The 14,417-nt window shown below is 34.5% G+C and overlaps 1 protein-coding gene across 2 annotated transcripts in view; it reads left to right on the top strand.

Annotated features, from left to right (window-relative positions):
- The window catches only part of LOC107034844 (protein FAM170A-like), a 591,285-nt gene that overhangs the window by 175,325 nt on the left and 401,543 nt on the right, over positions 1 to 14,417 (top strand). The window contains exon 1 of one of the 2 annotated variants that reach the window (XM_072957841.1): positions 8,757 to 8,843. The exons of the other annotated variant lie outside the window; for it this stretch is intronic. The gene's annotated coding sequence lies outside the window, so the exon portion shown is untranslated. Of the gene's footprint in view, positions 1 to 8,756; positions 8,844 to 14,417 lie in introns of those variants that run through there. 2 annotated transcript variants of the gene reach the window in all.

Below are 14,417 nucleotides of genomic sequence, written 5' to 3'. Positions count from 1 at the left end.
TTGATGCAGTGAGTGATAACATTTCACTGAATATCCACAAATTCTTTTGCTGCTCGTTAGCTAAAGGAGGAAAGAAATTAGGTCTTTTTAAATAATAAACTATTTGTGTCCCTTGGGCCAATTATCCAGTTTTGAAAATATAACCTAGTAACATAGGACTGAGCTCCCAGGTCTAAGAGTGGAGGTCAGGCCTTTATTTATCTCTGAATATAAGGGGCAAGCCCAGGTTTGTACATCGTGTTTTGAGCAAAATAATGTCAAGGGAATATAAAGAGAAAGAAGGGACATGGGAAAGAGAGGAACATCAGAGGGAGGGGATGTCCTCTCTTACACTGGTAGTATCGATACCAGCTACATGTGATACTGTTGGCAAACTGTCCAATGTTCTCCAACTCCTGGAAAGTCAGCTACTTCCAAAGCGACTTTTCAACTTACTTACCATTCAATGAACTTTTAGTTAACTGGCAAAAACAGGGGTGACACTGAAGTGAGGCTGAAGTGAGAGACAGAGCTGCCTCTGGATGCAAAATTTAAAGGGACACAAAATATCCAAATTAATTCAAAACAGGAATGATGTTACTAATTTTTCCTTTGGTTCAGGGATTAGTAATGGCTCTCCAACGCACTGTTACTCATCCTCTCTAGGTTGAAAATCTTGATAGTTTGTTTCCCATGGATTTTTACATTAGTTTAATTTTTTAAAGTATCAATTTAAACATTATTTATCTTGATGGCCAAATGTCTCGACATACCCTTAAATTTGCAGCCAAGCCAGATGAATCATTGTGTCATCCTAGTCCCAACTCTGCTAGAGAAGAAAAAATGGTATTGTTACCCTCTAGATTTAGAATGTATTTTCAGTCTTCTTAGATGAGTGGAGTAGGTCTAGAATGCATTATTGAAGCAGTGCTTTCCTTGGTGCTCACTAACAGACATGAACACTGATCTGGTTAAGAACAGTGCCGTTCATTCCACATATAAGTCACTAAAGACATACAGGAAGGCAGGAATTTTGTCAAGAGGAAAGTTTGATAAAGAGAAATATCTCTGAGACTGTGCGGATAATTCAAAGCCCACAATTTCATGTCATTAATAGGAAATGTTAAATGGATAAACTCTTGATTAAAAGATAAAATGTGTGATATTTAACGTGACAATGTCATTATATAAACTTTGGAAGTCTCTGAAACCTATCAAACCATCTCCTAAAGAGGGGATTTATTCTATCTCATGGCATCATGAAGAGAAAATTTGTTGTATTTTAAGGAAATAAAAAAAGGTTTTTTCCTTGTGATAGCACTCAGGATTTACTCTCTTAACAACTTTCATGTGTAATATAAAACAGTGTTCATTATATTTATCATATTGTACATACACATCTCTGGTACTTATTTATCTTATAACTGGAAGGTTGTACCTTTTGACCGCTTTCATCCAATTTTCCCTCTCCCAACCTCTGTGCCCGTCGTAGCCACAAATCTGATCTCTGTTCTATGCGTTTACTTGTTTTCAAAGTAGATTTGACCCACAACACTAAGTTAGTTCCTGTTATACAACATGGTGATACAACATTTCCATATGTTTCAAAATGATCACCAAGATAAGTCTAGTTACCATTGGTCACTATACAAAGATACTACATAGTTACTATTTCCCCACACTGCACATTCCATACCTGTGACTCATTTATTTTGAAACTGGAAGTTTGTAACACTTATTGTGTCTTACCTGTTTCTTTCCTCCCACTTCAGGCAACCACCTGTTCTCTGTATCTATAACTCTGTTTCTGTTTTATTATGTTTCTTCACTTTTTTTTTCAATATTCCACGTATAAGTGAAATCATACAGTATTCATCTTTCTGTGTCTGACTAATTTCTTTTGACATAATACACTCTAGGTCAGTCCATGTTGTCGTAAACGGCAATATTGCATTCTTCTTTATGGCTGAGTATATTCCCTTGTGTGTGTATGTGTATGTATATATATAATATATGTGTTGTATGTATGTATGTATAATATATTGTCTTTATCCATCCATTTCTTGATGAGCAGTTTGGTTGCTTTTGTGTCTTGGGTATTGTAAAAAGTGTTGTAATAAACATAGGGGTACATGTATCTTTTCTAATTAGTGTTTTTACTTTCTTCAGGTAAGTACCCAGTAGTGGAAGTGCTAGATCATATCATAGTTCTATTTTTAATTTTGTGAAGAATCTCCATAGTGTCCTCCATGGTGGTTTATATTTTCCACCAACAGTGCATGAGTGTTTCCTTTTCTCCATATCCTCATCAACACTTGTTACTTGTAGACTTTGTGATAGTAGACACTCTGGCATATGTGAGGTGATGCCTTGTGTTTTTGATTTACGTTTCCTTGTTAATTAATGATGTTAATTCTTCTTGATGTTAATGTTTTTTCATTTGCCTATTGGCCATCTGTATATCTTCTTCGGAGGAATCTCTTTTCAGGTCCTCTGCTTGTTTTTAACTGGGTTGTTTGTTTTTTTGATGTTAACATACAAGTTCTTCGTATATTTTGGATACTAACCCCTTATCAGATACATCATTTTTAAATAACTTCTCCCATTCAGTAACAAAGTTTTTTTTTAAACTACATAGTTAAATATGTATAGCTATAAAACCTAAGTTTCCCTGAGCAAATCTAGCATTGATTTCACTAGTTTAGTTCAGGAATTATGTGACTCCCTCTTTTTGGCATCAGGACTTAAGGACATATTTCTTACCTAATTGCTCTGTTTAGTGTTCATTGATAGAATAAAGTCCAAACCATTCAAATACAGTTTCTGTGCTGTAGCCATAGTTGTTCATTTTGGATGGAAACGATTGATTCAGTTTGAATCAAAGCAAAACAGTCTCTGTAAAGCAGATACAGTCTCATCATCACCAAATAGGTCACATTACAATTTGCCTTGAAAAAATTTATGCTGCAATAGAAATGGCTGAATTTTTCTCATTCATGTGTCAAGACAACACAATAATGAATATATGTGTATTTCCTTCCCATTGGAAACCAGCAAGGCCAAGTCATTACATGGTAAAAGGTTCAAACACAACTATCTTTGACTCCAAAGATTGATCTTAAATCCAACTACAGTACTCATGAAGTTCACCATATTCATTTATTTTCAGAGCCCTTAACTTTTTTAAAAACATTGTGTTAAAATACACATCACATAAAATTTTCCACCTTAACCATTGTTGAGTGTACAGTCCAGCATTAAGTACATTAACACTGTCATGCTGCCATCACCACTGTGCATCCACAGAATCTTTTCATCTTGCAGAAGTGAAACTACCCATTAAACAGTAACTCCTCATTTCCCCTCCTTCCAGCTCCTGACAACCATGCTACTTTTTGCTGCTGAATTTGACTAATCTAGGTACTTCATAGAAATTCTTCTTATAAGTGGCTTATATTACTTGATATAAATATCTGAAAAGTTCATAGTGTAGTGTTTGTCCAAACCTCCTTCCATTTTATGACTTTTGTTTTGAGTAAAAGTAGATTTATTCAGAGAGATACATGCTCCATAGACAGAGTGTGGGCTGTCTTAGAGGGCATGAGAGAGCAACCCCTTTTTGACTTAATATTCCATAGTATGTATACACAACATTTTGTTTGTTCATTCGTCCATCAGTGGACACTTGGGTTGCTTTTACCTTTTTACCATATTTATGTGCCAATTGTGGAGTAAAAGCTGCTTTGCTGTACGTATTTTTAAAGTAGCATTCTAAATTAAATAACAGGCAATCCCAACAAAAAGAGAATGGAATGATGAATTTAGGACGAATGTGGAGCTATTTTGTTTGTTTCATTAACTGGTAGAAGGTTTTTTGGAAATCAGTTGAAATATATTAAAGAAAGAAAGTAAGGACTGTGGGTTCATTGCTCTGTATGAAGGAAAACAGCACATACTTCCATTGTACCACAAAAACAAAAAGGCTTATGTCTCCCTGGGGTAGTGTTTCAGAGTCTTGGCTCTTTTGTCATAAAACATTGTGAATTCGTACCTTTTTTTTTTTTTTTTCCTCCTCTGGTAAACCAGTATAAGGGAACACATTATTATATAGGTAGCCTTAAGGAAAACTCAGTGGAGAAAACAAGTAAATGTCAGAGGAACATTTTAAATCAAAACAGATGCAGCAAGTATTTTCTGAAAGTCACTTTCTATTGCTGTAATGAAGCAATCTCTTTGGAATGAGTTATTGAAGTCATTTTTTTTCCTTAAGTAAAAGTTCTTGTTGATTCACAAAATGGTGTGCATCACATACATGTATTCTGAGTTTAAGTCTTTTTAGCTTAAGATTTATACTATGAACTCAGTTTAAAAGGTCAGGAATCCAACTGACTACAGTTTAGTACCTAAAGTGATTAGAATCCTAATAAAAATTAATTTTTGGTAAATGTCTTTAAATTTGCATTATACTGGTATTTTTAGTTGACATTTTTAAAAAGAATATCTTTTTAATTTAAGATAGTTGTAGACTAAGTATTAAATTTTAGAATGTCTTGCTTTATTAATTTATATTATTCTAAAAGGTATTTTGAATACATTTAATAATGTTTTCATGAGTTTTTCTAATATCCAGAGTTAACTTTATCACTACCTAAGAAATTGTTTCACTTACATCCATTTCATATTTTAGCCTAAAGAAGTGATTATGAAAATTCAGAAGCCAAGTAATTATATTTTTTCCCACTGGGAATGTTCAAAATTAATTCCTTACTTTATTCTTTATTCTGATTTTATATTTGTGTGTAAAATACTTTGACCTATACACCTTGAAGTTTGTGAATTACAAGAACACTGATTATTCCCATTTATATTTTTGTTGTTTTCTGTGCTTTTTAAATACCTTGTTAACTTTCTCATAAAAAGACATTGTTAAGGATGCTTTTCTTGCATTTGTTAAAATTGTCAATGCACTCCATTTCCTAATAAATCCCTGATAACATGTTATTTCTTTTTTTAACATCATGTTTTAAAAGAATTTAAATTCAGAAATGATTTTTCTCTGATATTATTTTAAGACAATTTTAAATTCAGTTTCCCACCACACTACCAAAGTAATCAGTCAATTTGTTGAAAATGTTCATTTCATTGAGTGGAAGATATTATTGACAATTATTTTTTATTGTTGTAAAGCCAAAATGATAATGAACTGATTAAGCATTTTAGTTTTTCTTTTCTTTTTTGCTTTCTAGGCATAGACTAGATAGTCAGTTTTCATTTACAGTTTCTGAAGTATATAAATGTATATTGTGTTCTTGAAATACATTCACAGCTCCCAAGAATCTATTTAAATATAATAATAAAATAACAGATGAGTCAGGTAATAGAAAATCATTCAAACAAAACAAACCAAAGAATTTATAGTAGCTACAGGAGTGAATGAAAGGATCATAGCCGTACTTAGGATTTACTATGTTTTGCTTCGTTTAAGACACTAGGGATACTAAATTTGAGAATATAGAAGTATTCTGAGTTTAGTCATAGGTAGTCATCTATAAGACTGTGTACCGCAAGTAGGTCAGTAGCTAAGAGGATCTGTGATTTCCTTTGGTTTATATGCCAGAATCCTTGACCTCCTTCGATTCAATTGTACAGCCACAGATTCTGATTTTGTTTAATTGCCAATGCCATGTCCTTCATTTATTACTCTCCCATTCCTTGCATAGCTCTGGCTCCTTTGTTGTTAGTAGTCCGTGTCTGCCTTATAGAAGTATTGGGTCAGCTAAAACACAATACTGCTATGAAAACCCACCAAGATTGATAAAAAGTGAAGGAATTAATCAGGATAACATTCCAGAGGTTAACCTGAATTATAAATAAACCATCGTTGTTGAATAAAGCAGAGCAAGTAATAGTAAGACTTTTTCTTGAATGTAGGATAGATGAAGGAGGAGAACTGGTTTTGTTGGGCTGTGCTTGAGAATTAAAATTAGAGGTACAGAAAAGATGAGAATGACACAAGGAGAAGTAATAGTTAATGTACTCTTGCTTCTGGGGCTAATGGGAAGCCAGAGCCCTCGGAATAAATTAAGGAAAAGAAGACTTATATAGCTTGGATAAACTATATAAGTTAACTGGGAAGATTCATTTTCTCTTTTAAACTCTGAGTGGCAGAACTGATTCAAAAAAATACAGAAATTATTATAGAAAAAAATGTAGAATTTATACATGTTTTTTTTTTTTTTTGTCCAAAATTGATAAAAGCTAGAGCTAAGATGACTAAATTTGTCATTGTGCTAAAATTAGGAACAGAAGTGGATTATCACCTGGTTTTGACTTTTATCCTGGGGAATACACTTTCACCACAGAGGGATTCATGGTATTTGGTAAAGTTATTTTTACTGTACAGTTTGTTGGTTCATATTAAATTCCTACCCCAAGATCTGCATTCATTTTTTACAAAAAACTTTGTTCTGTGGAACTATGTTTGGACAGACGTTAAAACATATGTCTACCACTGTAGTAGAAAAAATAGCCTCTGAGATTTGGATCACACAGTATTGATATATAAGATGAAGATGTTTTCATTTACCTCAGTGCCACGCTTTTCTGTTTCTAATTTCTTACTCGTTCTTTTCCTCTACTTTCCACCCTTTTTATAGTTGAACCTTCAAATCCGGTTTAAAAATGTTAGCTTTACTAAGTTTATTCCAAATTCACAAGGATTATACTTACCTAAAATAATTCTTCATTCAGAATTGATAAATTAGTCTGCTTTCAATGTATCCAACAATACCCAGTTTTACTGAATGTTGGGTGATAGGTTCACAGCATTGTATTCAGCATAATTAGGGACAAAATGATTAAATAGGGTTTATATAGTGGTTCTGCTCTTGGAATTAGGTATTCTAGCTGGTGTGACAAAATGTATGTATATTAAGCCATTCATATACATTTTGTATTGATTTTCTAACATACAAAATGAGTGTTTTATCAACAGAATAGAATACAGTGATAAGTATATGTTTACATATATATTAAATTGTAGGATCAAGAATAGGGAGAAAAATTGAGAAAAGGGAAGAGTAGTGTTGGATGTCATTGGGGAGAACTTTATTTAGGCATTATACTTGAGCTTAACATTGAAGAATTCAGAGAACATGCTTAAAAAGAGGAAAGCAGAATTTAAGCAAATCGTATCAGCAAGGGGATTGCCCTAGATCCACAAAAGCACATTAACCTGTTAGTTCACTACAGCATATCTTACGATAGTGGGCCTTTATTTTCCTTTTTCAGTGTGTTCTTGTTGAGCCTTTAGCATCTGAATTCCCAGTGGAGATTTTACATCTGCTTGTCATATACACTTCAGCTCCAGTCTAGCAAGGATTAACGTCTTCCTGAGATTTGGAGAAGCATTTCTCCCACTTTATTTGACACAGCACTACGTCTTAGTGATGTTGGCTCCTTCCCCAGTGTATATTGTAAATCGACTGCAAGCCACAAGGTCAGCTGAGTATTAGATGCAGGGTCCTGTCAGAGGTGCTGACAGCTCCATCTTTCTGAAGGAGAGGGAATGCTAAGTCCTGACATTCAGTTGCAATCCTGGCCCAAGAATCAAAAAAACTTTCATCTCGAAGGATGTGATGATTATTATGGACGGTGTTTCTCTAATCCTTAAATCTCTTTGCAGACGTCAATCTTCTATAGTCCCTTGTTGTTGAAAGTGCTGGAGGGAGAAGGAGCTATAATTGAAATGGGCAGGAGTGGCAGGAAGAAAGCTAGTCCAGAGAGTCATGCACAATTATATATATGTGTTAAGTATCTACTAGTTACATTATGCTTCATTTTTCTTCAGCCCAAGATGGGACATTTGTTTTAAGAATACCCATTGCTTGTACAAGAATGGCTTTAGGATCATTTTCTCATTCTCTTTGTCCCGGTTAATTTTCATTTGAAAATGTATGATTTCATTGCTTAAATATAACTGGCTACATTAAATCAGATAAAATCAAAATTTCAAAATTGCAAAATATCTTCTGAGTAAAAGTGTTGTGGAAAAGCTATACTTTAGAAAAATAATCACTAAAATTTCCTAGCAATAACCAAATAAGGAAGAGGACAGTGCCACTACAAAAAGGGATGGCCACAGAAATAGAGAGAAAATTCTACCATGACTCAAGTTGCTCCTTGTGCCACCTTTACCCACCAAAGCAGGGAGAGGGTGTGGGAGCAGAATAATGTAATCTTAAGAATATGTGAGTGGACCAAAGAGACTGAATAGGGAAACAGAAAAATATGGATGAAAAAAGAAACCCACAAGATGAAAACCTCTTAACTATTACCACTGGATTTCAGGCAGGGCTAGCTTATTGGGCATGATACCTGTGCACAAGGATACATGCTTAGAAGAGCACCATACTTGATTTAATACTCTGTTGCCACAGTCTTGAAATTCTTAACAATTTTTGAACAAGGGGCTCTGTATTATCATTTTGCGCTGTGTGCCACAATTTACATAGCTGGTCCTAACCTCTGAGAAAGAACCCACATCTGATCTCGCAAGAGGGATTAGATGCAGGTTGGAAGAAAAACTCTTGAGGTGCTAGTCATCCTGAACACCCACTAGAATCATCTGGTAAGCCTTTTAAAATTCCAATGTCCAGGTCATGTTCCAGACCAATTAAATAAAAATGTTGGTGGAGGTGAAGGCATGGATAGTGGGGTAAGGTGGGACATGACCATCGGTATTTTTACATCTCCCCAGGTATTATAATGTGCAACCAAGAATAATAATCACTGAAGGGGAGAGGAATAGGGACACACAAGTGTGGAACCATTAAGAGGTCCAAGTGAAGTTCCCAAACTCACCGGTGAGTTACTGTTGATGAAATTTTGTTCTTTATGTTTCTGTTTGAACTTGTTGCTGTAGGAAGAGGGTAAGAGAGCGACTTGAATAACTGGGATGCTTTTCTTGGACAGAAGCTTTATGTTAAGAGATTTACTCTGAATTAAAGGAACAGGGCACCATCTCACACTCTGTCACCAGTGTGTAGGAAGAACCCCAGTATGGGATATTTAGACTTTAAAGGAGAGAGAATTCGACACATCCAGCATATGGCCTGGCTGATACTTATTAGTAACACCTAGCTGTCTAACTCCAGTTCACAGGAAAACACAGATTCCCAGTAAGCCATGTGCTAGTCTGATTATGAATCAGCTAGTTGTAGCATTAGAATGAGAAGTAGGTATTTTCTCCCCTAAAGTAGTGGACATAATAGATTAACAAAGTATGGATTAAATTTAAATGCTCCCTCATCAATAGGGTGGGGAAGGAAGCAGGTAGTCTCTTGTCAGATGAGAGTCTGTAGAGTTATAAATTTGCAACATTCCAGGGAAGGCAAAACAGTCATGAAAATAGAGAAGATGTGTGGGGCATGGTATTCTAAAAGCCTGTGAGTCACCAGGGAAACTGGTGAAAGTTCAAGCTAAAGGGGCTTTGGGTAGGAGAGAAAAAGCAACTACATGGGAGACCATGGGGAAGCAGTGTCATCAAGGGGATGAACAGGGGACACACTGAGAAGAGGCTGAAGATGCATAGAGAGTTGGTGGTAATGGAGTGTTCGAGAAGGCACAGTGAGAGGGGTTTTAGGAAAGTAAAAACGTTGGGCTAGAAAAAAACAATTACAAAACAGTATGAAATGCTTGAGTGAGATATCAGACTATAGGAAAGTATATGGGACTGAGTCTTCTCCTGAAGATTTTATACCACTTTTCCAAGATTAAGTGTTATTTATAGAAGTAACAGGGATTGATAAGAAGAGGGTGGAGAGAGAGGAAATGCCAATAATTCATCCCAAGCATATATGGTACCTTACATGCACCAGTTTGGAGTGCTTGTTGATCAATGGCAGTCACTTCAGAGATTATCTGAGTGAGTGCTGGTCAGAGTTGCGGAGCATTTAATAACATTACTGATGAGAATGGAGAAGCTGGAAAGATGAAATATTTTAATGAGGTCAAATAATAGTAGGTGAGGCAAAATAAAAGTCTGTATTTGTTTTGGCAATGTTGAACTTTACGTGACCCCTGTGCTCCTGGAAAATAGTAATAATTAAGAATTCCCTACCTTTTTGTGTTCCAGAAAACACCCTTCTCCATATGACTTAGATATACCTCTTGTGATGATCCCCTTCATCACCTATGACAATGCCAGATGCCAGTGCTCTAAATCTTCTCTAAAATTCCTCTAAAAAATCTAAAATTTATTCAGAGAATCTAAATTTTTTATATGATAAACAATTAAGTATACTGTTTGTTCTCACTGACCCATCTGAACAAAATGCTCACTAATGTGACTTAACCAGAATTTACTTAGGCATTTCTTCTTTCTTCTGAACTGTGACTTGCCCTTGAGGTTATACAAGCACCTAAGCATGAAACACGTCTTCCTTTTACCCCTCCCTAGAATTGGGACTACAAAGAAAAACATTTCCTGCTCAAGTGTCTGATTTTGCCACCTACTCACCCTATTTTCTTACACCTAGTTCCTGCTAGTCTTGATTATTCCTCCCTTAAAAAAATCCCTTTCTATCTGACTTCTAAGAAACATGTAAGTTGAATGGTCGGGCATTCTCTCTACTGCAGTAGTTCCCCTTAATGAAGTTTTTTATACTAATGTCCAGATTTACATTTTCTTTGAGAGTTTATATATTTTATTTTGCACATTGACATCTCTGCTCACTTAAAGTTTAAAGAGGGACTAGAGCTATGAGTACTGAAGATGTAAATTTGAGGCTCCTTTGCATGAACGTGGGAGGTGACAGACGACAGCTGAAGTAATGAAGTAAATGAGAATTTTCAAAAGTGTTTGCAAGGAGACGAAAGTAGAGAGTTTTGGCTGGAAACTTTAGGCATATTAGAAATTTTAGAAAAATTAAGAAATTGTAGTAGAAGAAAAGCAGAAAAGTAAGAAATACTTTCCTTTTTTTTAGTTAAATGATTAATTCCATGAATAACTTGTCTTAATACAAATAAATATTTAATAAGTAGCAAGATGCAGTGGGAAAAGCATTGGAAATTAAGAGATTTGGAATCTCTTTCTACTCTAGCAATAATCATCTCTTAGACCCTGAAAGTAATTTACTTTGTTCATCTTTAAATAAAAAGAGTGGAATTTTATCTTGAAGGCATTATCTATCTAAAAATCTATGAATTGGAAAACCAAAATTCTACTTTGTCTTCACCAGGATACAATGGATTCTGTCAAAAATAAAACATATATTCCCTCTGGATATATACCCAGAAGTGAGATTGCTGGATCATATGGTAAGTCTGTTTTTAGTCTTTTGAGGAATCTCTACTATTTTCCATAATGGCTGCACCAAATTACATACCCACCAACAGTGTAGAAGCATCCCCTTTTGTCCACACCCTCTCCAGCATTTATCATTTGTGGCTTTTTAATAGTGGCATTCTGACTGGTGTGAGATGATACCTCATTGTAGTTTTGATTTGCATTTCTCTGATAATTAGTGATACTGAGCATTTTTTCATATACCTATTGGCCATTTGTATGTCTTCATTGGAGAGTTGTTTGTTTAAGTCTTCTGCACATTTTTGGATTGGGTTGTTTATTTATTTATTTTTCTTATTAAGTTGTTTGTATTGTGTATATATTCTGGAAATTAAGCCTTTATCAGTTGCATCATATGCAAATATTTTCTCCTATTCTGTAGATTGTCATTTTTGTTCTGCTTATGGTTTCCTTTGCTGTGCAGAAACTTCTAATTAGGTCCCATTTGTTTGTTTTTGCTCTTATTTCTATTGCCTGCATAGACTGCCCTAGGAGAACATTGCTAAGATTTCTGTCAGAGAATGGTTTGCCTGGGTATATATTTGGAGGGAACTCTAATTTGAAAAGATACATGCATCTCAGTGTTCATAGCAGCACTATTTACAATAGCCAAGACATGGAAGCATCCTAAATGTCTACTGACAGATGACTTGTTAAAGAAGTTGTAGTGTATTTATACAATGGAATACTACTCAGCCATAAAAAAGAGTAAAATAATGCCATTTGTAGCAACGTGGATGGACCTAGAGATCTTCATTCTAAGTGAAGTAAGTCAGAAAAGAGAAAGAAAAATACCATATTATATCAATGATATGTGGAATCTAAAAAAAAAAGAAAAAAAAAGGACACTATGAATTCATCTACAAAACAGAAACAGACTCGCAGACATAGTAAACAACCTTATGGTCAGCGAGGACAAGGGGTGGGAAGGGGTGAATTTGCTAATTTGAGATATACAAATGTCTGCCACAATATATAAAAATATATTAATAAAAAATTTCTTCTCTATAGCACAGGGAACTATATTCAGTACCTTGTAATGACCTTTAATGAAAAAGAATAGGAAAACAATTTATGTATATGCATGACTGGGACAGTGTGCTCTACACTAGAAACTGACACATTGTAATTGACTGTACTTCAATAAAAAAAGAAGAAAAGGATGTTAAAAGTTGCTGTCAAAGGTCCAAAACATACAAGAGAAAATATTGCTGAGGTTAAATCATTAAAGAATGTTTCAGAAGATAATCATTCCAAAGGCATTTTGTGTTCAAGTGATGATGTCAGTAAGATACAGCATGAAGTAACTGTTATCAGTGAGCAAAAAGGGAAAGAAGACAAAATATTGGCAAAGAAACCAATGAATAATCCAAAAGAAAGTTTAGCCAAGATTAGAACATGGACCCAAAGTAGTGGATATTCCAAATTCTTTGTCAAAGCCTTCTGAAAAATAGTTTGTAGTTCCCCCTGAACCCTAGGAGATACATGCTAACCCCCAAGTGGAAACATTAAGTGACCCCCTGCAAAAGAAATGTTCTAGTATCATTCTTGGTGGTGAGAGTAATGGGGAAAAATTACATGAAGATGAAAGGTTTTGCAAATAGTCTTTCATGTCTCATGACAGAAAAAGTGGTGATACCCTTCAGTGGGAAAGTCATTCTTCATTTTGAAGAAAGAAAGTAGTTGCCATTTTTAGTTAAGAAACAACAACAACAAAAAAAAACCCCAAAAACTGTTGCTCAAAAAAGTTATTATTGAAGCCTATTAAGATATAAGAGATGACAAAAACAAGTCAAATACAGAAACCAGGAAGTTTGAACCAGTGCTTTTACATTCTTTATCAGGATTAAGAGCCCTAGAAGAAATTAGAGAAAACAACAGTCTCCTAAAATCAAAACTCCAATTTTTCAGCAAAATGAGCTGCCAATGAAGAATCGGTGTTTTTAGAAATAGAAAACACCAGGTATAGCTGCCCCATCATTCGTCATGGGAAGCAAGAACGAGGTAAATAGACTAGCAATCTAAAATTGTTTTAGGGGAAAAACTTACACTCTGTGATTGATTAGTGAACTCTTATTGTGAACACTTCCATCTAAAAATTCTTTTTCTGTTTTTTGAATTTGACTAAGTCTCTTTGGAAGAATCACAGGAGTATAACGTTCCATCCAAAAGCAGCAGAATACATATTATTTTCAAGTGCACATGGAATATTCTCCAGGATAGATAATAGGACAGCCTACAAAACAAGTCTCAATCAATTTGATAAGATTAACATCAAAACAAATACCTTTCCCAACCACAAGTCTATGACACTAGAAATCAACAAGAAAAAAACTGCAAAAACCACAAAATATGCAGACGTTAAACAATATGCTACTAAACAACAAATGGGTCACTGAAAAAATCAAATAGTAAATAAAAAAATACTTGGCAATAAATGAAAATGAAAGCACAGTAATCCAAAATCTTTGGAAAGCATCAAAAACTTTCAAAGGGGAAGTTAATAGTGATAGCAGCCCACATAAAATAATGAGAAAAATCTCAATACTTAACCTTACACTTAAAGGAACTAAAAAATGTAAAGTGAAAACAAGAAAAAAGTTGGTAGAAGGGAAAAATCATAAAATTCAGAGCAGAAATAAATGAAATGAAGACTAAAAATGCAGTAGGAAAGATCAATAGAACTAAGAGCTGGTTCTTTGAAAAGAAAAACAAAACTGTTAAACTTTTAGCCCAACTTATCAAGAAAAAAAGAGAAGGTGCAAATCAATAAAATAGGAAATGAAAAAGGAAAAATTACAACTGCCACTACAGAAGTACAGAGGATTATAAGAAATTACAATTAAATGCCAGTATATTAAGAACAATTACATGCCTATAAAATAGACAATCTAGAAGAAATGGACAAATTCCTAGAAATGTACAATATCCCAAGACTTCACCAGGAATATGAACAGAACAAATACCAGTAATGATGCTCAATTAGTGATTAAGAAAAAAAAATCCCAACTATCAGAAGTTTAGGATCATATGGCTTCACAGGTGAATTCTACCAAACATTTAGTGAAGTTAGTCCTCAAACTTTTCCAGA

Source organism: Vicugna pacos, chromosome 3 (assembly GCF_048564905.1).
Source record: "Vicugna pacos chromosome 3, VicPac4, whole genome shotgun sequence".
Lineage (NCBI taxonomy): Eukaryota > Metazoa > Chordata > Mammalia > Artiodactyla > Camelidae > Vicugna > Vicugna pacos.
Note: the sequence above shows the minus strand (reverse complement) of the source record. Positions and strands in the feature narration are given on the sequence as shown.